This window comes from Melanerpes formicivorus, unplaced genomic scaffold (genome assembly GCF_026170545.1).
Source record: "Melanerpes formicivorus ecotype bairdi unplaced genomic scaffold, bMelFor1.0.p_v2 SCAF_12, whole genome shotgun sequence".
NCBI lineage: Eukaryota > Metazoa > Chordata > Aves > Piciformes > Picidae > Melanerpes > Melanerpes formicivorus.
The window spans coordinates 18445625-18467163 of NW_027142364.1; positions in this window are offsets into that span (position 1 = coordinate 18445625).

Genomic DNA, 21539 nt, shown 5'->3' on the forward strand with positions numbered 1-21539 from the left:
GAAGTGTCCAAGAGGATACTTCTAAGTACTTAGATGATCAGTATTTCATTTTCATTATTCCAATATTAACACTTAGCCTGGATTTTAGAGAATGGTGTCTGTCTTGGATGTTATGCTGAAAAGTCAAACCACTCAACAGAATTAGTTGTGTTCTAACTCAAACCAAGATAGGTGTCAGTATTTAAATACTTAAAAGATGCTTGCTGAAGAAATCAACCCTTAGGGACTTAGCCGACTCTGAAACAGGCTCCTACACAGTCTTTTGGAATAAAAATAAGTGTCAGGGTTGGGTTTTTTTTGTATAGTTTTATCCTAGCATAGAATCATAGAATGGTTTGGGCTGGAAGGGACCTCCAAAGGTCTTCTAGTCCAACCTCTGCAGTAAGCAGGGACATCCTCAGCTAGTCCTTGTCGGGCCCCAACTACTTCCCCAGGCAACCTGTTCCAGTGTTCCACCACCCTCATGGTAAAGAATTTGTTCGATCTATCCAGTCTAAATCCGCTCTTGAGTCTGAAGCCATTGTCCCTTGTCCTGTCACTGCAGGTCTTTGTAAATGGTCTCTCTCCATCCTTTTTGTAGCCCCCTTCAGGTACTGGAAGGTTTATCATTGGAATATCCTGCCCAGGGAGGTGGTGGAGTCACCATCCCTGGAGGTGTTCAAGAGGGGATTGGATGTGGCACTTGGTGCCATGGTCTAGTCATGAGGTCTGTGGTGACAGGTTGGACTTGATGATCTTTGAGGTCTCTTCCAACCTTGGTGATTCTGTGAACAACTGCAGCTCTCACAGCCTGTCTTCATAACAGAGGTGTTCCAGCTCCTTGGTGATTCTCGTGGCCCTCCTCTGGACGAGTTCCATCAGGTCCATGTCTTTCCATCTCAAGACCTGGATGCAGTACTCCAGGTGAGATCTTACCAGAGCAGAATAAAGTGTCAGAATTGCCTTTCATCATCTTCTTTTGATGCCACCCAGAATGCAATTGGCCTTCTGGCATGTCATGTTGCTATTGCCTGAGACCACTGAACTAAGTGGAAATCTTTTCTAAGGACGGTAAAGAACAGCACAACTCTTGATTTCCTCAGTGATAATTCCTCCCTCTCACTTTTTTCCTTGTGAAATAATTAGGCATAAGTGAAGTTATTGCCAGAGGAGTGGGTAGATCTGTGTTAATGCCAAAGAGCAAATGTCACAATCTTGTACGCTTTCAAAGCACATCTTCAGACAGATTATTTTACTGTATCCTTTTTTTCCTTCCCCCCCAAACACTTTGTCATAATCTTCCATGCAGTCTTGTATTGGGCACAAATGCTGTGCTACATGGCAATTTCTTCTCCTAGTTTTAGCAGCACAGCTTTTTAATAGGGGGAAGCAAAAGAAAGTTTGGGTGTGTAATATTTCTTTCCTTGAAAAGAACGACCTTCAGAAATAGTCATACCAAAGAAATTCTCAGAGCTGTGAGTCACAGCATTAGTAAACTCAACCATTTTTCGATGCAGGTATATGGACATGTGATTTTAGGATTAGTATAATGTAGATGTATTATTTGCAATAAAAATATACTGTGGGATAATGTCAAGGCTGTAATCTCTGAAAATCTGAGTTCTAAAGAAAGATTATGACTTGACTGGAAGAGAGTGACACATGAATAAATTTGTTCTTTTTAAGACTATTTTTAAAAGCCATGAACTTAAAATACTTTCTTGAAATGCAAAAGACGTGGAAACCAGACTTTCTAGATTCAAACATCATATTCAAGATCTAAACCACACAGCCTCTGAGAAGCAGTGCTTCTGGTGCCTTCTACAGTCCTTTCATATTACATGTATCATTGTCTGACTCTTTTGTATTGATTTCTCTTTCCCTTATGCCTGGATTCCTAGGTCTGCCCTTGATCTCTCACATGTCGTCTTTTATCTCATGCCTCTGTCCTGCTCTCGCCTTCCACATTCTTTTGCCCTTTCCCCCCCTCCCCTCTTCAGAGCATATTATTTCCCCTGTTTATCTGTTCCTTCTGACTTACAGTTACTAATACACACCACAGCTACAGGCTATTCAACTGAAAAAGAAGAGGGATTGGTTAGTAGTTAAAGCCAGTTATGCTGGAACTCAGAATTAACATTTAAACATGTTTCCTCTTTATACAGCATTTACCTCTATTTCTAAGTATTATTGAAGAATTATCTTAGGGAAGCATTTTAATTCTAAGTGGTTTTGGCTCTTAAAACTGCCCCAGTAGACAGATTAATACATTAATTTTTAACCAAAAATATGGTTTTTTTTCCTATCAAAAGTCTCTTTGAAGGATAACTTCACTTGAACTCTGTAAGGAAGCTGCATTCCCAAAGAGTTATACTTTATCAGCTGAAATTTTTCACCCTAGTTTGCAGCAGCTACTATCAGAAAAACATACATGTAGTCTGAATGCTAATCTCAGTAGTGCAGGTTAATGGACCAATAGATGTGCTGTTGAATAATGGACAGAATTAGTAGAGCTTTGTCTTCTCAGCTTCTGGGCCAGTATGCATAGAATTTAACACATGGGCTTCTCTTTTATTCATTGTGTATCTCTGCTAAAGCTTGGGGCATGATTGCTGCATTGGGATCTCACTGATAGCTATGTAGAGCCTTTACAGAGTCAGTTTAAAGTGGGAATAAAATGGAATAGAAGTTTTTACCATCTTTGCACAGACATTAGTGACAGCAAGTGTCAAAGATTTTATATTCTACTTTGGCTTGGGGAGGATGTTCTTTTAAAGTCTGTTTTTAAAAGATAATTTAAAGTAGTTTCTTGACATGCAAAAGATGGAAACCTGACTATCTAGAATAAGGCATTAGACACCCTTATTCAAGGTGTCTACCATACACAGCTTAGTAGGAATGTGACTAGAAGCACACAGGCTCAGGAATCCAGAGACTAGGAAGTGTGAACTCCAGGGAAGTCCTGGGAGCTACTTCTTTATAATGGACCCATCTTTCTCTGCAGGTGGTGTGGGCATTCTTGGCATCTGTTTCCTTGTTACTAAACTGAGTAACATAGCAACACCTTGTAGTAACTGGGCAGATGAGAGGGAGAAGAGGAGGATGCTAATCCCTAACAGAGCAGGAGTTTTCTCTCTCTCTCTCTCTTCTAAGCCCTTAATATCTAATAGAGCATTTTTTGGAAGATAGATAGATACATACTAGGAAAAGGCTGGAAATATTTAAGCAGGAAGTGTGATGGCAGGTAAGGTGTATGTTAGGTCAGGATAACCAGAACACTGAAAGAATGAGGGTGAAGAATTAGGGTGGACAAGAATAGTCATCAGAAAGAGGGCAGGCATGAAAGTAGACACATTGTGGAAGGGACTGCAGCAAGCAGCCCATGAATGCAACACAGAGGAAGCCTAGTTAAAAGCACAGACAGCTGTGTAAATGCCTTTGACTACTAATGTTTCCAGAAGTGATACTGTTGCTGATTAATTCCTTTTTCCAAATTCATCTATCTAGCTTTGTCTCATGGGAACAAGATTCCTCATACAGGAACATTAATCATTCCTCTATGAATGCAGTGGACAAAAAAAGTCTACACCAGAGCATAATTCTCCATGAAGTTGCTGGTCATGACCTGGACCTGCTTTTATTTCTTGCATTAATGTTTATTGCTGCTTTGCTCCATTCCTGCTCTGGTGGCCTGTAATCTTTGGCTCATTTGAGCTCTCTGAGTTTCCCCAGTGTTGCACGTTATTCCTTTTGCATGTGAAATCTATGTTGTGTTATCAGTTTTTGCATTAATGGGATTCCAGGTAGTTATCTGCAGCACAGCTCCTGCATAAACAGTACAGCCAAGGAGTGTTGCTGTGAATGCGTTTTCATCTATTGCAGGTGCTTGGATCCTATGATATTAAAAAGTAGCTTCTCATTTTCCCTGCAGTTAGAGAGGTAGAAATAGAGAAGTCAGTCCACCACCTCTTCTGGACAACATTTTTTTTTCCTCTGGGAAGTAAGGATGCCAGTATATCTCATCTCTTATTTCAGAACTACTTATGGAGATTATTCTCATTAATTACTTGCAATAAATTCACCAACCAGCTGGCACATAAAACTGATGGGGAAAGCATCAATAATTCCCTTGTACTAATAAGTGAATCAGGATGGTTAAACAAACTATGAATGTTAGTTTGGCAGAGATATTGATAGGTGTTTTGCAGGCTATTCAGTTTTCTCCTGAGATTAATACTGTGTCTATGACTTTTTTCCTAAGAGGCTTCTAGAAAATATATTCTTACACTGTCTTAATAGAGATTAACACCCTGTGATCCTGTGTTGAGACGCATAAAAGATGCTATTGACTGTCTTTGTTTATGGGAACCGAAGTAGAAAATCCACTGCAATGAAAGCTTTTGCTTTTAATACTTCAATTTTGTAACTCAGTGATTATGTATCCTGTGCTCTGCTTATCAGAGTTAGGTTTTGTGAAGGGATGTGACATGCAGCAAAGTGGTTTTGTTTATCTTTATATATTTTGCATAAAATACAATTTATCTGTAGTATGTGTTATGCAATTAATTTCTTTTGGAGCTGAGCCATGGGAGTCCATTCACAAATGAATGGATATGGATGTCAGGCTACTATTCCTTTTGATTACGGTTACATTGTGTTAATGACTAAACGATGAAGACATTTAAGGTAATGCAAGGCAGAAATGAAACACACTTTTGATGGATGAGGTCATTGCATAGTGAAACTCAGGTGTTAATTATACATTGAAAGGCTCTACACCTTTGCTAGGGTGTTTTCCAGGTCTTAGAACTTGAACTGGAATAAACCACTATCTGACTGCCAACATTACTGGTTGAGCCTGTCCAGCATAGAGCATGATTAGAAGTCCAGGAACAGCTGTGTACATGGAAGTCTTGGCTAAATAAACCTTCAGAGCAGAACAATTTTGATTTGTGGAAGGAAAGCTCTTCACTGAGAGAGTTGTGGAGTCACCATCTGTGGCAGTGTGCAAGAGGGCATTGGACATGGCACTTGGTGCCATGGTTGAGTCATGAGGTCTGTGGTGATGGGTTGGACTTGATGATCTTTGAGGTCTCTTCCAACCTTGGTGATTCTGTGAAAGAAGTGAGATCAAAATGAAGAGGCAGGAAAGGTAAAGGGTTATGTAACCATATAGCTGCAATTTCCTTTGCCATAATAGTAATGAGATAGGAAGTCTTAAAGGCTTTTATTTTTCCTTTTTTTTTCCTTCTCTCTCCCAAAAATCCAGATCTGGGTTGAGAGGTTTGTGCGATTCTGTGATATCTCATGTCTTCCTAATTAGAGTGGTCACAGTGGTGATAAATTCAAACCTCCACAGCAGACCTGGTGGCTTCCCCATCCTGGCTGAGAAAGGAAGATTCTGGAAATTTATTTTCCACTCATTTTGATGCCTTTTGTACATCTTGTTCTTGACAAATTAAGTTCTTATGTCTGGCACAATATCCCTGAAACTCCTTTTAACAGCACTGAGGGTTGACATGTGGTTTAAAGTTCATCTGGGTGAGAGCTTTAACAGGCAGTGGGAGATACTGGCACTTGATATGCATATGTGAGAAAAACAACTATTTTCACTGTGAAGGCGCACTAGCACAGCAAGAAAAAGAGATGTAGAAAACTAATTAAAGCCCATAATATTAGAAATAAAGGGGGAAAAAATGCATAAGAGAGCTGAAAGAGAAAATTTGAAGTGATAACCTGCCATAAATACAATAGCTGTGATAGTGAGTTAAAACAGAGGGCTGTAGTAGTGAAGGTCTGGTTTAGTAAAAGATTGAGATGCAAAACACAAAATGTCAGAAAAATGAAAATAGAATACTATAGGGTGTGGAGGTGAGGGGGGGGGAGTAGGGAGAATAATTAGAGCAGCAGAAGCATCTAATTACTTATAAGTAATGCTGACTTGCATGTGATAGGGCATGAAGGTGTTGTATTTATTCACACCTTCTGTGTTGTATTGCTGAGTTTTGCCACTGGAGATAGGTGCTAATTCACAGGGCACAGCTGGGATGCTGGATACTTTACTGTTATCCACAAACATGATTATTTTTTAATAAAGAGAGAAGAAAATTAGATGCCTATTGGCATCAGGCTTTCACACAATATGCATTCAGTCAATTTTATGCTGCATTCAGTGTTCTCTGATCTTTGCTAATTCCTGAGTGCTGCAAAGCAGAAAATGTCTTTGCAATATATATTTACAGTCTAATAAAAAATAGTTAAGTCCTGGCCTTGGTCAGAATTTGAGCAGAGACACTGCAGGAATTATTATCAAGATGTGAGAGATGTTGGTGATTAGTCCCCTCAGAGGGAGAATAAACTAGTATCTTGGCATGGTGCAATGGAGTGTTATGCTAGGTCTTTTAATACTGACAGTTGAAAAACTAGGGATATGGTCAGATGTGAGTAATATTCCTTTCCCTTTTCTTCAAAGAAAGATTAGCACAGTTAGACACCTGAACTCCATTGAGTTTCAATGAAAGGTGAGAAGCTAAATGCCTTCACATACATGCAGATATGTAAATCTGAAGAATACTTAACACTTCCAGTAGAAGAGCCTGTCTAACAATATTTAAAATGCATTCTTAAGTGAATGGAGCTTTTTATATCTCTTTCCCTAAATTATTTTCTACAGTTATATCACTGTTGGGTGATCTCAATGTCAGTTCCAGTTGAGCAGTCTGAAAGGGTGCAGAGGATGATACTGCCTAGAAAGAGGGAGAGGGTGTTGGGCTTTAGTAGCTTGTCAACTGTAGCGTTGCTTCTTCCTTATCAGTACTGCTGTTCCACTTCCCATGCTGAAGCAGGTTATGACTCTGTATTGACTCTATAGATTTTTACTCTTCCTGTAGGCAGTGCTGTTTAAAACAGTGCCTTACATGTATGACAAAAAGGGAAGGTGACATGTGAGAAGCTGCAGCTTGGTAAATAGCCTCTTTCAGCTTAAAGTTTTCAAGCTCATAATGTATTAGGGTTCTATGTGAAAAAACTGGAAAATATATTCAGAAACCTGACCTGAACATTACACACTCACCTTTTTCATTCCAGGGGATGAAATATTGTTCTGAGATGTCTCATTTCTATAAATGCAGCATTTGGAAGGTGATGCATATTAGAATTTAACAAGACAACACATCTATTATTTCGTTTATTGGATTTTAAGTTACAAATTTTTTTTCTGAGTGCTTGCTCATTGATTAAAATTTCATACCTTCTCCTTGTTCCTTGTACAATAAACATATTTTGCAGCTACTTATTATTTTCAACTTGCCTGTTTGAAACAGTGTCAGCTACAACACTCTTTTGAAACACAGCCTGTCAGCAATTGAACAGTTTTTAACTCTAAAATCCTAACATAGCTGGCTTGAAGCTTCTGCCTTCAGATTTTCATCTGGATCACAATCAACTCTCTTTAGAAAACAAACCAAACCAACCAACCCTAAACTAACTGCATTTGATAATGATCTGATGAGAATTTTGAGGGTAAAAATGTTTCTCTTGTGCCTCCCTTTTACTCCTAGGTGAGGCATGTGGAGAAGAGCTCTCAAAACATTAAGATCACTTTTTTAATCAAGGAAGTTCTTAAGTTTTTAGGAAACTTGAAATTGTTTTTAACTGCCACTCGTAACACCTGAAGTTAGATCTGTACTCTGGCTCTGTTCCATATAAAGGATAGACAATCAAATCATTAGCTTGTGCTATGAAATCCTTAAGTACTAGTAGAAGAGAGGTGTTGAGGAGGAACTGGAGGTATGTGGATGATAGAACTGCAGGATTCTTGGCATTTCTTGACTTTATGGATAGCTTGTAGCATTTGGAGAGGCACTTACTTGTTGCACAAGGGTGCAAGGAAGCAAACCAAAGGGGAGAAGAGATTGCAGTGGGTGATGTGCAAGATTGTGAGAAGCTGGATACCCTGTCCTATGAACAGGAAAAAAGTAAAAACTGACTCTTAAAAGTGATGGGGTGGAAGAATTAATATATTTTGAGTATGGCTGATACTCAGAACTAGGAAGAAACGCAACTGAGAAATATTATAGCAGGTTCACATCAAGAAAGGAAGGAGGATTGTGAGGGATGATGAACAACAAACCTTCTTATCACTGGAATCCCAAGCTCACAGCTAGGGTGACCAACAGTCCCTGAATGCCTCACGTGCTCCTCCAGGGTATCAGTTCTACAGAGCTAATACCAAATTTACTGATGACTATATGGTCATTTGAGAACACTTTACTGTTTTTCTAACAGTCTTCCTTCTAGAATATGCTTTTGCTTTTGGTAATAACACATCCAAATAGATTTAAAAATGATGTTTATTATTCACAATTACACAGCTCAGCATTCAGTGCTGTAAATATTGTGCATACACTGTTAGTAAGAGACAATGACAGGAAGTATATGCAAAGTAGATGCTTTTCATATGTAAAAAATGAGTGGAAAGGAAAAAAAATGACCTTTTTTTTTTCCTATTATAGCTCTTGAGCTTCAACAAAAGCAAGTCCTTCAGGCATAAATATTTCTATCTTTTTATTACAAATAACAGTTCTGGTGCTGACTCAACAAGGAGACAGAATGAATAATTGTCCTTTGTTTTTATTTTTCCCTCCTGTTATTCTGTCCTGTTCTTTAAATTGTTATAAAATGCTTCTGATGGTACTAACCTATTCTTTATGTTGGAGTAAAGCAAGGAAGATAATTTCCATCTCATTAAGATGGGAACACTTGTATGAGAAAAGGAAAAGAAACATTACACTGAGGCTTAACCACCTATCTGACATTGAGTTTGTTATTGTCATGTACAGAAGCGTGGTGTCTAGGGCCTTATCTGTGCTTGGCATCGCAAAACCAAGCAGCGTGAGACAGCGCTGTGCTGCGGAGCGTACAGCCGAAGTGCAGGGGAAGGTGAAGGCTGAGGCAGTGGCACGTGTGCAGGTGCATAAACCAGGTCAATCAGAATCAAAAAGAGAAGTGAAGTCTCCTAAATGCAATTGCACACCTTATTTATTAGACTGCTTGTTTTCAGAACGTATTCATCAAGAACAGCCCTTGGCCAATACAAAGACCAGCAGCACAAGAGTTAAAGACTGCACAGTTCTGGAAGTGAAAGTTTCAAAGCACTTATGTGTGATAGGTGCATCTGAAAAGCAAGGCTACAGCACAAACTTCTCCACACTGTCTTCTCCTTAATGAGCTTCAGTTGACCTGAAGAATCAGTCTTCTGGGACAGAAATAATTTAGTCTTCATGCAGTTCTGAACTTACTGGAGTTGAGAAACTGCCAGTTCTGACTGTTTGTATATGTTGCAGTTGTGATATATTTACTATACAACACAGGAGAACATTTCTCTTGGGAATGAAAGAACTATAAGAACAAATGTGAAAAAGGATAGGCAGAGGGGTCAATATGAAACAGAGTTTCTGGCTGTGATACCACTTCAATGACAGGGCTGCCACTACTAACTAATCCAATTGACAAGAATCCACTGGCACAGAAAAAAAGAAATCTGGATTTACAGATTTCTGCAGATTTTGTGGTCAATTCTATCTTGTTTGCAGGTATAATTTCTAACCCTTAACATTACAGAAATAACTATTTTGCCTTGTTTATTCTGCAATCAACGGGTTATAATGCTACTGCACATATAGACTCATAGAATTGTTAGGGTTGGAAGGGACCTCAAGGATCATCTAGTTCCAACCCTCCTGCCATGGGCAGGGACCCCTCATACTAGATGAGGTTGCTCAAAGCCACATCCAGCCTGGCCCTAAAAAACTTCAGGGATGGGGTCTCCACCACCTCCCTGGGCAACTTGTTCCAGTGCCTCGCCACCCTCATGGGGAACAACTTCTTCCTAACATCCAATCTGAATCTACCCATTGCTAGTTTTTTCCATTCCCCCTAGTCCTATCATTATCTGACACCCTAGGACCCCTTCAGGTACTGGAAGGCCACAATTAGGTCTCCTTGGAGCCTTCTCTTCTTCAGGCTGAACAGCCCCAACTCCTTCAGTCTGTCTTCATAGGAGAGGTACTCTGGCTCTCTAATCATCCTCGTGGCCCTTCTCTGGACTTGTTCCAGCTACATCCAGATCCTTCTTGTAATAGGGGCTCCAAAACTGGGCACAGTACTCCAGGTGGGGTTCTCACCAGAGCTGTGTAGAGGGGGGAATCATCTGTTGGCTACGCTTATGTAAAGTCTTAACTTTATAAAGCCAAAAAAAACCCCACCCATAAAATCACACTATTGTCTTAGATCTTTCACTCAAGAAAAAGAAGGCTTCTACACCAGGTGAATGCTACAGAGCCACAGCTTTCCTTACATCCAGTATCTACTCATTTAAAATATAGAGTCGGATGCCATTGCTGTTTTTCTCATGGAATTATATCTCACTACTGAAAATTAGTGTTGATAGCACAATCTTACCTATTGTTTTTAAAGTCCTTTGGGAAAAAGATGAGATCATTCTTTGCATTCTATGGGAGAGATTTTAATGCATTAATATAGCAAAACATTTTTGTAATAATGTGAACATTAGCAATTTTATTAAGTATGCACTAAGCAGACTCAGTTCAGTCAGTTCTGAAATTGAGGCTAATTATTTTGTATCTAAACATAGGCTTGGGATTCTAATATCAGACATCTAGCATTGAAAATCATGGTCTGCTATAATTAACTCTTGTATACTTGACGTGAACTTGAACACTGTTTTTTAAACTGCAAATGCTGAGAAAACAAAGCATAGCAAATTATATCAGACAGTCAAGACAACTGAAATTAAGCACAGATATGCGCTTCAGGTTTATATCCTTGGCTTCCTAAAGAAAACACGTGCTAGATCTAATGCCAGTAGAATTTGCAAACTTAAATTGTGTATAACTACTACGAAGACCTCTAAGAAATACTCTTGTTTAGGCTGGATGTTAGGAAGAAGTTCTTCATAGAAAGAGTTATTTGCCATTGGAATGGGCTGCCCAGGGAGGGGGTGGAGTCACCATCACTGGAGGTGTTTAGGAGGAAACTGGATGAGGTGCTTGGTGCCATGGTTTAGTCGATTAGATATTGTTGGATGATAGGTTGGACTCGATCTCAAAGGTCTCTTCCAACCTGGTTAATTCTATTCTATTGTTAATATTTGTATACATACTTTTAATCTTTTAACCTTCTAAGTTTCTGATATCTGGAATTTTTGTTTGTTTGTTTTCAGTAATTTTAAATCTTTCTCCCTGTCAACTTTGTCTCTTTTTCTCTTGTTACCTTGTTTTACTTCTTGCAGTCTCCCTTCTCCATCGTTTTGTCTGGATTTTCTTGTTGCTCTCGACCTCCTTGTTTGTTTCTTTATGGCTTTTCTAAATATTGCATGCTACAATATTGTATAATATTCTATAACCCAATTATATACTATATTGTTATCCACTGTCCTGCTGATATTGAGGTGTTGTACCAAATATCTTTCAACTTCAAGCATCAAGAAACAGTTGTTTATATGTGTATTATTTCATGCACCTAATGATTTAAAGAACCAAACATCAGGCTTGGGAAAGTTTACTACAGAATTATTTCCTAATGTGGGGAAGAATCTTCCCTGATCTGAATGTGTGATGGTGAATGTGTACCTGACAGAAGATGATATGGCAGAGCTCTCAAATAAGGATCCAGAATTAGTCTTGTCTCCTCTACTTCCTGTTCTTGATCAATGGGAAAACAAAAGTAATTCAAGAGGTGAAAAGTCTGGCATCTCTTTCCGTTTCCTCTTTTTGAGGACAGACTGAAGGAGTTGGGGCTGTTCAGTCTGGAAAAGAGAAGGCTCCAAAGTGACCTTAATGTGGCCTTCCAGTGTCTGAAGGGGGCCTTCAAGAAGGCTGGGGAAGGACTTTTCAGGATCTCAGGTAGTGATCAGACTAGGGGGAATGGAATGAAGCTGGAGGTGGGGAGATTCAGGCTGGATGTGAGGAAGAAGTTCTTCACCATGAATAAATTAGAATAAACCTTTAGAATAAACCAAACCAGGTTGGAAGAGACCTTCAAGATCATCGTGTCCAACCCATCAACCAATCCAACCCACCCAAACAGCTAACCCATGGCACCAAGCACCCCATCAAGTCTCCTTCTGAACACCTTCAATGATGGCGACTCCACCACCTCCCCGGACAACCCATTCCATAGCGCAATCACTCTTTCTGTATAGAACTTCTTCCTAACATCCAACCTGAACCTCCCCTGGTGCAGCCTGAGACTGTGTCCTCTTGTTCTGGTACTGGGTGCCTGGGAGAAGAGACCATCATCTGCCTGTCTACAACCTCCCTTCAGGTAGTTGTAGAGAGTGATAAGGTCTCCCCTGAGTCTCCTCTTCTCCAGGCTAAGCAGCCCCAGCTCCCTCAGCCTCTCCTCATAGGGCTTGTGTTCCAAACCCCTCACCAACTTTGTTGCTCTTCTCTGGACTCGTTCCAGCAAGTCAACATCCTTCCTAAACTGAGGGGCCCAGAACTGGACACAGTACTCGAGGTGTGGCCTAACCAGTGCAGTGTACAGGGGCAGAATGACCTCCCTGCTCCTGCTGGCCACACTGTTCTTGATGCAGGCCAGGATGCCATTGGCCCTCTTGGCTGCCTGGGCACACTGCAGGCTCATGTTAAGCCTACCATCAACCAGCACTCCCAGGTCCCTCTCTGCCTGGCTGCTCTCTAGCCACTCTGACCCCAGCCTGTAGCACTGCATGAGAGTGGTGAAACCCTGGAATAGGTTGTCCAGGGAGGTGTTTGGGGCGCCGTCCCTGGAAGTGTTTAAGAGCAGGCTGGATGAGGCTCTGTCCAGCCTGATCTAGTGTGGGGTGTCCCTGCCCATGGCAGGGGGGTTGGAACTGGATGATCCTTGTTGGAGGGACCACCCTGACTGATACTATGATTTCTGGCATCACATAATGAAATGGAGATAATAATACTTCTTCCACCCTCTTTCTCATCTCTTTTGTGTACTTAGCTTGTAAGTACACATCCTTTCATTATGTTTGTACAGAATCTAGCTCAGAGCCATGATTTTGTTTACAGTTCTATGAGTGCAGTAAAATAATTTGATAATGATATTGGCTTCCTTGTCAAATATTTTATTGGAATAACTCACCTCAGTGTAATTGCCACAGCCTTCTGCTGGCTGTCCTACTCTAGCTAAAACAATCTCTAAGCCCAGTTTAAAGCTCAAGAACTGCACACAACAGACAGTTGGGTGTGGTGTTTCTTTTTTTGTTTTAAAGTGATTTATAACCCAATTTTCAAAGATGGCTGTTAAACAGCATTTCCAACAGGACTCTTGAATATTTTTGCATGAATAAATCTGAAGCTTGTAGCTATCCATCATCAGCATATTGCAGAGTACGGAATTATTAACTGTAAAGTGTAGAAACATGAGCAAAATCCAGAAAAGGGTTGTGTTTTTTTTTTTTTTTTCCCACCATCTGTAATAAATCATTACAAGTAAAACTAAAAAACCTTCAGGATAAATAGTGATTGCTCAGGCCATTTTTCCTGTCCGTGAAGCAGTAACTGTGATGGGTATTCCTAACAAACTGACACCTAAAATCCGCTTTTGCTTCCCGATTGCTATATTGCTGCTACTGCTGTTGCCATGGACTGATGCTGTTATCAACATCTGCTTTTATATATATATATATATAGAGAGAGAGAGAGAGAGAGTATGATATTTTAATTGTCATAAACCTTATGAAGAATTGTGACATGGGTATAGGTCTTCAAAGTTCAGCTCAAGTTGAAAACACTTAAAAGCAAGAATAATCACTTCTGTCTCACGGCAGAAAGAACACATCAGTTTAATTTCGTGCTAAGTAGGTTTAAAATATACAGGTAGATGGAGCTTCCTAAATGGATATGATATCTGTTTGTCATGTGGCTAATATTTAGATTAGAGATCTTATATATGTAGACATATAAAACATATTGAAGTAGAGCAACGACTGTGATTTTAAACCCATAGGATCATGTGAGTAAGAGGTAAGCATGCCATAGTTTGACTTTTGAACTTGTAATCTGTCAAACTGGTAATACTGCCAAACACAATCCCATGGTCAAGGTCTACAGACCATTTTTGGTGGACTTATGGAGTGCTATTTCGTTGCAGAGCCAGGAATTAAATGAAATACAGCAACTGTATTAATGCCTTTAGAGTAAAGAAGGGCTGCAGTGCATGAAGATAGTGTGTACATGTAAATAGAAGAAGGAAATAGAGCACTCTACAAGAAATCCACAAGTTGCAGTCTCTAGATGTGATCTTAAATATCAAAAGGATTGTGAAATTGTGCATAATGTCGCTGCATAAAATTTTACCAATCACTTCCCTGCAGCTGTGTGAAGTTGAATGCTAAAAATCTAAAAATAGATGATGGGTTGCATTTACATCCAGCACTTTGTAGACAGTACCCAGAATGATGCACTGAATCTTCAGATATTTGGTGTCTGATTCTCTATTCTGTCAATCCTATTTTGTCTTGCTTTTGGGAAGGGGTTAGAATAGCTCCATCACTTTGAATACCTATGTACTTCTGTATGGCAGAGTACAATACCAGATATCTGTCAGTCATGACAGTACAGAAGTCCAGCTCAGGAGTTGTGACAGGTAGTGGTTTATGTCCCTATAATGCTTCCGGCACAGGCAGTAGAACATGAATGTTATTGCGCTTGTGAATAAAACTGTAGCAAAGGATTTGCCTTAAACATATGAGACAAAGCTGACTAAAAGGAGCATCCTTTAACTGCTGTGGAATTTTTAGAAATCCTCATTTGTAGTAATATCAGTGCATTTGAATAGAATTGGAATAAAGTCAACCTGAAGGTTGGCAGCTAACAGAATAATGTGAACTTCCGTGTGGTGACAACGTAAAAACTGTGCCTTGTTTTCAGGCTTAAGGAAATGTAATAGATTCTCAGTCTAGAATATTTGTCATATTGTTGTTTATGACACATGGGCTTGTTATACCAAAGATTAGCAAATGTAGCTGGATGGGAAATGCAGGTTGTGTGCACAGAAACAGTTATTTCATGAATTACACTGAATTCCATGGCAGATTGGAAAACCAGAAGCTACTGACTCTGCCAAGCGCACTCTGCACATTTACTTTGCCCTAATGGCATGCCACTTACAGCTAACTAAGAAGATCTAACCTGCAGCATGCTGCTGCAAGGACTTTTTCATATTCATGCATTGGGCTAGATGTGATTCTTGTTTGAAAGCTTGATTCTGAAAAACATAGGGCATGGCCTTTTTATATTCATGTACATATATATATGTATACAGTCTCACAGTTGCTCCCTGAGTCTGAGTGTATGGGTGCTCTGAGTGAGTGTGAGGGCAATTTAATTTCTGTTCTAGAAGAGTTGCCCAATTAAATATCTTCAATGTGTGGCCCATAGACAGCTAGCAAAACACACAGACCCTTGGCAGCAACATTAATCATCCATTCAGGACACCAGCTGATCAACATTATTCTGCTTCCTTTTTGTACTGGTGTCTCTTGTGAAACTCTCCCTCACTTTGCTTTTACTCCCCTCTTCATTTTTGATTCTCCCTTTATTTTTGGGTTTCTTATTTATATATACTTGGAGTCATATATTATTTCATTGCACTGTGTTCTGTGATCAAACTATCACCTTCTAATTGGCAGTTTATAGCTCTGCTTTACTAATTAACAATTCACTTGCACGTTTTATTTTTCTCCTTTAGCCTTAGGGACAAGAAAAGTCCTCCATAAAGCTCTCAGTTTTAAAGCATGTGGGAAATTCCACCACTCTTTCCCCACCCTTTTATGCTTATCTCAAAAAAGTGTATCTCAGATGCAATTGTTTTTTTCTAGGAGCCTGCCAATGTTCAGGTCCCTCCGGCAGTTCAGCAAAAGCTTTGTTCTGTTCCTTGGTAAGGACCATACTCTGTCCTGTGCTTCTGTCAGTCGCTCCCTGGCCCGGCCCAGCCCTGCCTCAAAAGAGCAGTGTGGGTTTTTTTTAATCCTTCCTGTTTTTGAAATGCTTCCCATGATTTTTGTGTAGACTCTGAATTGCAGTGTGAGGGGAGTTTTCCACAAGGCACACAGCATGGGCCTAACCGGTCCCATTCAAGCCAATGTCACTGGTGTCATTGACTTCAAAAGGAACACAGTTAGAACAGCACCAAATGTTTCCAAGGAGCCTTTCTTTAATATTGTTGCCATCTCTTAGCATTCCTGAGCTATACAAGAGCGTGGTGGTCATTTTAATTTTCCACTTAGCATACTGGCATCACTCATCTGATGGAGGTTTCATTAACAGAATGACTGGTAAATGGCACTTCTAGAGACTGCTATCATTTTTCTAGTGGCAGAAATAGTTACAAGCAGCTCTTTGACGTAAGAATCAAGATGTATAGAAAAAGGTAGGCACTTTACTGCCTACTTTTCAAGCATATAAATTCTGTCTGTAAGCTCCCTCTTATTTTGAAGATAAAGAGCAGAATAGTGTCATAAGGTTATGTGGCCACAGTCACTTCATAGTCACTGTTCATCTCAGCCACACTCTCTACATGTTGAACAAGTGCACGATTACTTGGAGGCAGCCAGGCATAGTTTTACAGGCAAAGGCTGAATGCTCCTAAATTTTAATTTTCATCTCAGATACAGAAAAAACAATGAATCCCAAAACCTCAGTAAACTGGAAGTTTGGGATAACTCCATTTCTACCAGAAGCCTTCTGAAGCGAAATCCCATGCTTCAGTATTCAAATCTTGTAAAATTGTTTGAAAATTGTGTTTGTCTTAAATTGAGAAAAATCTGTTTAGACTCATTCGAGCTGCAGACACCTCTGGAGAAAAATGGGGTTACAAGGTCACATCACCCAGGAATACTACGTTGCAATTAGAGAAAATGAAAAATGCTAACATGGAAAAAAAAAATGCTACTTGAATGGTTTTCCAAAACTGTAAGAGAAGTTTAAGAAGGACATTGAGACACTTGAATGTGTCCAGAGAAGGGCAGTGAGGCTGGGGAGAGGCCTTGAGCACAAGCCCTATGAGGAGAGGCTGAGGGAACTGGGATTGTTTAGCCTGGAGAAGAGGAGGCTCAGGGGTGACCTCATTGCTCTCTACAGCTACCTGAAAGGTGGTTGTAGCCAGGAAGGGGTTGGCCTCTTCTCCCAGGCAACCAACACCAGAACAAGGGGACAGTCTCAAGCTGCGCCAGGGGAAGTTTAGGCTTGAGGTGAGGAGAAAGTTCTTCACTGAGAGAGTCATTCATCATTGGAATGTGCTGCCCAGGAAGGTGGTGGAGTCACCATCCCTGGAGGTGTTCAAGGGGAGATTGGACGTGGCACTTGGTGCCATGGTCTAGTCATGAGGTCTGTGGTGACAGGTTGGACTTGATCTTTGAGGTCTCTTCCAACCTCAGTGATACTGCGATACTGTTTAGATATGAAGAATGAACATGATAGTACCTGGGTTATACAGTGCAATTATCACTTCTTCAGTAATCCTGCATTTTACTGTTTAGTTTTCTCCTGAGTTTTAGATCTCAGATAAGAGTTGGGACTGCTAGAATAAGAGGGTCCCTCATTATCATATTATAGAATTAGGGCAGCAGTGACTGAGGGAAAAAACATGGGATGTGGTAAAAAACATGGGATGTGGTAACCCTTTTTGTAGTAATGAGGTTATTTCTTTAGAGTAAGTGCCCATTAAATCCCAACAAAGTTGAGCTTCGGAAATATTATTGGATCATAGTACAGAGTGGCATGGGTGTCATGAGGTGAGGGTGATGCTTTCCATCCAAACTCTTGACTTTGTGACCATTTTTGGGGAAAAAAAATCACAGGAACCACAACAACTATGCTTTGATTCCCCTTACTTGGAACCAAACGGTCTTGTATTTTGGATAGCACCTATTGGGCAAGATATCATACTGGAGAAGTGATCATGTTGGGAGAAGGAGCTACTGGGGATGGCAAAGTGGGTTTTTCACTTTAACTTAACATTTTGCAGAATGGAGAGGTATAGACCTACAAATGCATCCCTCCATCATCCTGTCAAAGAGGCAGTACTCAAAACACTATATTGCTTTAAGAAATTTGGTATTATAACCATACCTCTCCCCATGCTGTGAGGAAGTCTACAGATCAAATGTTCTGTACCTAATTCTAAAACTGTACTAATAAAAAAGCCCCTGGAACATTATTTAAAATGTATTTTTCAGTCACTGCAAAAAGACAGAGACACCACAGCATTACAGAAAGTATCACTTTTGCACATAGCAAATGTCCTAATTGCCACTTTTATGAACTCTATGGAAATGAATGGAGCATTAAAACAAAAAAGCCCCAGGAACTGGGCAATTAGACTACTAATGAACTTTGCCAGACTGGAAAGATGAGAACTGATTTTTACAGTAGATCTGTATGAAGAAAAGAAACTGTGCCTAGATGTATTTTGACAATTTCTGCAGACAAGGCTATTTAGTTCTTGGCTCAAATAACAATTCTCTCCGGTGAATTATGTCAATGATTTTTAGAGGAGTAAAATATTTGTTCTGTGAATCGCTTTAGGTGTCTGTTCCTTTATTTTCTTTGAACGTAAACAGCATGGCTTTGGAAAGAAGCCCAGGCCATTGTAGATGCATTACAATATTGCTAATGTGATTAACCCAGAGTAAAACATTAAATCCTCCTGGGATATTAGTCTAAATGAGATGACCAACTCTAAGGTCCTTGGGCTCACAGCACAGGGAAAAATATATCATGCACTTCATCTTTTTCATCAATATTTGAGTTTTATCACAGGAAGCTGGTGCTGGGAATAATTCTGTGTTTAATCATAAGTGAAGAGCAATGCTGGTCAAGCTGAATGTATGTTATAACCAAACCACACAGAATAAATGCTTTACTACTGAGAACTTGTGACAAAGTACCTGTCATTAAAGCTGTCACTGATCTTTTTATTTGGGCTGCTGTTTTCACAAGCAGTTTGTAAATCAGCTGCGTTGCTGGAGTTCATATTGAACTCCTGATTTGAAATCTGTTCACCTGAGCTCCATCTGAAATGCTCACAACAGCAGGAATTTATAGTAGGGTCTGGTATGAATTGATTGGCTGAAAGCTGCATAAAACAAATATATTGGAGGGCATACCCTCGAAAGCATGTGTGCTCTACAATTGTTTGATTGAAGGGTAAATGAAAGTGGCAATTCTGAATTCTTGAAACGGTCTTAACCATGCAGCACAATGGCTGTTCGAGCTGAGGTCACTATATTCATATGCAGATGTGCTGCATTTGGCAATCTGAATAAGCATTGATAGGATGTTTTTCATGTTTCCTCATCTAGAAGTAAATGTTGTAAGACAGAGTGCTCAATAAGCTGTCACCGTTATATAAATACAGGGGAAAAAAACCTGCTATGAAAGTAAAAAACGCTTTCACTCTATTTTTATTGTAATTACCTAATTTCAGATCAGATGCTACTCATTAAATTTTGCCAGCTCTTGGCTTTCTCTCTCCTTTTTTTTTTTTTAATTTGAAATTTCATATTTAGGCTTTACAAAGGAAGAACCTAGCAAAAAGTCTCAGACTCGGTAAAACATTACTAAAGTGGAAGAGTTTTGCCTAAATGTTCCGAGGTGTGCGGTGTCAACAGTTATTGCCCTTTCAGTTTTAACAATCGACAAACAGCTCTGCAAATTCATGTCTAAACATTCTTTAGAGCCACTTTAAATACAGCCAAACAAACAGTAGTGCAATCTGTGAAGATCAGGTTCCAAAAAAGCTGCTTATTGGGAAATTTAACTTTCCTTTTCCCTTCCAACACTGCTTCTCAGCAACAAGGAATAAAAATTGCTCATCATCTAGTGTTTATCTCTTTCCATGTTCTTTTTAATTCATGAACTGTTTTTTTCTACTACAGTCTTGGGCTGATAATTGCACTGTTTTAGTTTAGACTGTGTAGAATTCTGCTGACCCCACATTTCTTTTTGCTGTATAATCCTTCCTTCAGAAACTTGGCTCTCTTTGTGAGCTTCAGGCAATGCATTTAGATCTGATGTGGCTGTTTCAGGTAATATTTAGGCCCTTCGGTTAAAAACTATTTCCCAAGCAGATAGTGATCTGCAGTCACCCTGTTTACAATGCTAGATAATGCAAAAGCTATTATTGATATAAATGTACATGTGCTCCCAGGCAGATTCTCCAACTATGTACCACAGAGGTTTCAGAGGGAAAAAATATTTCCTCTTGCAGGTGGCAAATTCAGACCAGGTTTCTCCCATGGCAGTCTAATTTCTAGTAGTCAGATTTTGATCATGGAGCAATAGAAAGCTTTGATAGAATGTTGTTATTTTTTTGGTTTCAAGAAGAGTTTGACTTGCACAACAGCAGCAGAGATTGAGGCTTTTACCTTAGTTGATGCATTTCTCCAGAATTACAGGAACTGTCCTGATTTCACAGCATGTAAAGTCCTTATCTAGAGATCAGAAAGTACACTGAATACAAATGTTAGGCTTGGGGGGTTTGTTTCTTTTGAATTTAGCAGTCCTGCATTTTTACATATGCAAAACTTGGTATCAATTCATTCATTTAGACAGAATAAGAGTAAGTGGAATATAAGCAATCTAGAAGCCCAGGTCTAGTGCCCTAACATAGGTGAAATTCAACACACACACACACATATACACATACACATATTTACATTATGTTGTGCTGTATTCAGAAAAATGTAGGAATTATTAGGCACTTATTCTTACTTTTTCAACTACTTATTCTGGAAAAACAAAGATTTTAAATGTCAATACCAGCTTTTTGTGTCAGCAACTAAGTTATGGCTACAAACATTTTGCTAATTTCATCTAGCTCAGATAAAAAATGTCCTCATTTCCCGCCCCCCCTTCTTATTCAATGGAATTCGCATTCTTGTCTGATTTCCAGGGGTGTCTCTCATGATCATGATCATCATCATACAAGCCCTATGAGGAGAGGCTGAGGGAGCTGGGATTGTTTAGCCTGGAGAAGAGGAGGCTCAGGGCAGACCTCATTGCCCTCTACAACTACCCGAAAGGTGGTTGTAGCCAGGAAGGGGTTGGTCTCTGCTCCCAGGCAACCAGCACCAGAACAAGGGGACACAGTCTCAAGCTGCGCCAGGGAAGGTTTAGACTCAAGGTGAGGAGAAAGTTCTTCACCGAGCGAGTCATTCGTCATTGGAACGGGCTGCCCAGGGAGGTGGTGGAGTCACCATCCCTGGAGGTGTTCAAGAGGGGATTGGACGTGGCACTTGGTGCCATGGTCTAGTCATGGGTTTGTGGTGACAGGTTGGACTCGATGATCCTCGAGGTCTCTTCCAACCTTAGTTATACTGTGATACTGTGATGTGCTTCTTGGAGACTTTTATGCTGCTTGCACCAATCCTTGTAGTCTTTTTATAAGCACCCAGGAAGAGGGTTAGCTACCCCCTTGTACAGATGAGCTATGATCCTGTAGTTAAGGTTGATATGATTAATTTTAATTAATTAAAGTCTTTA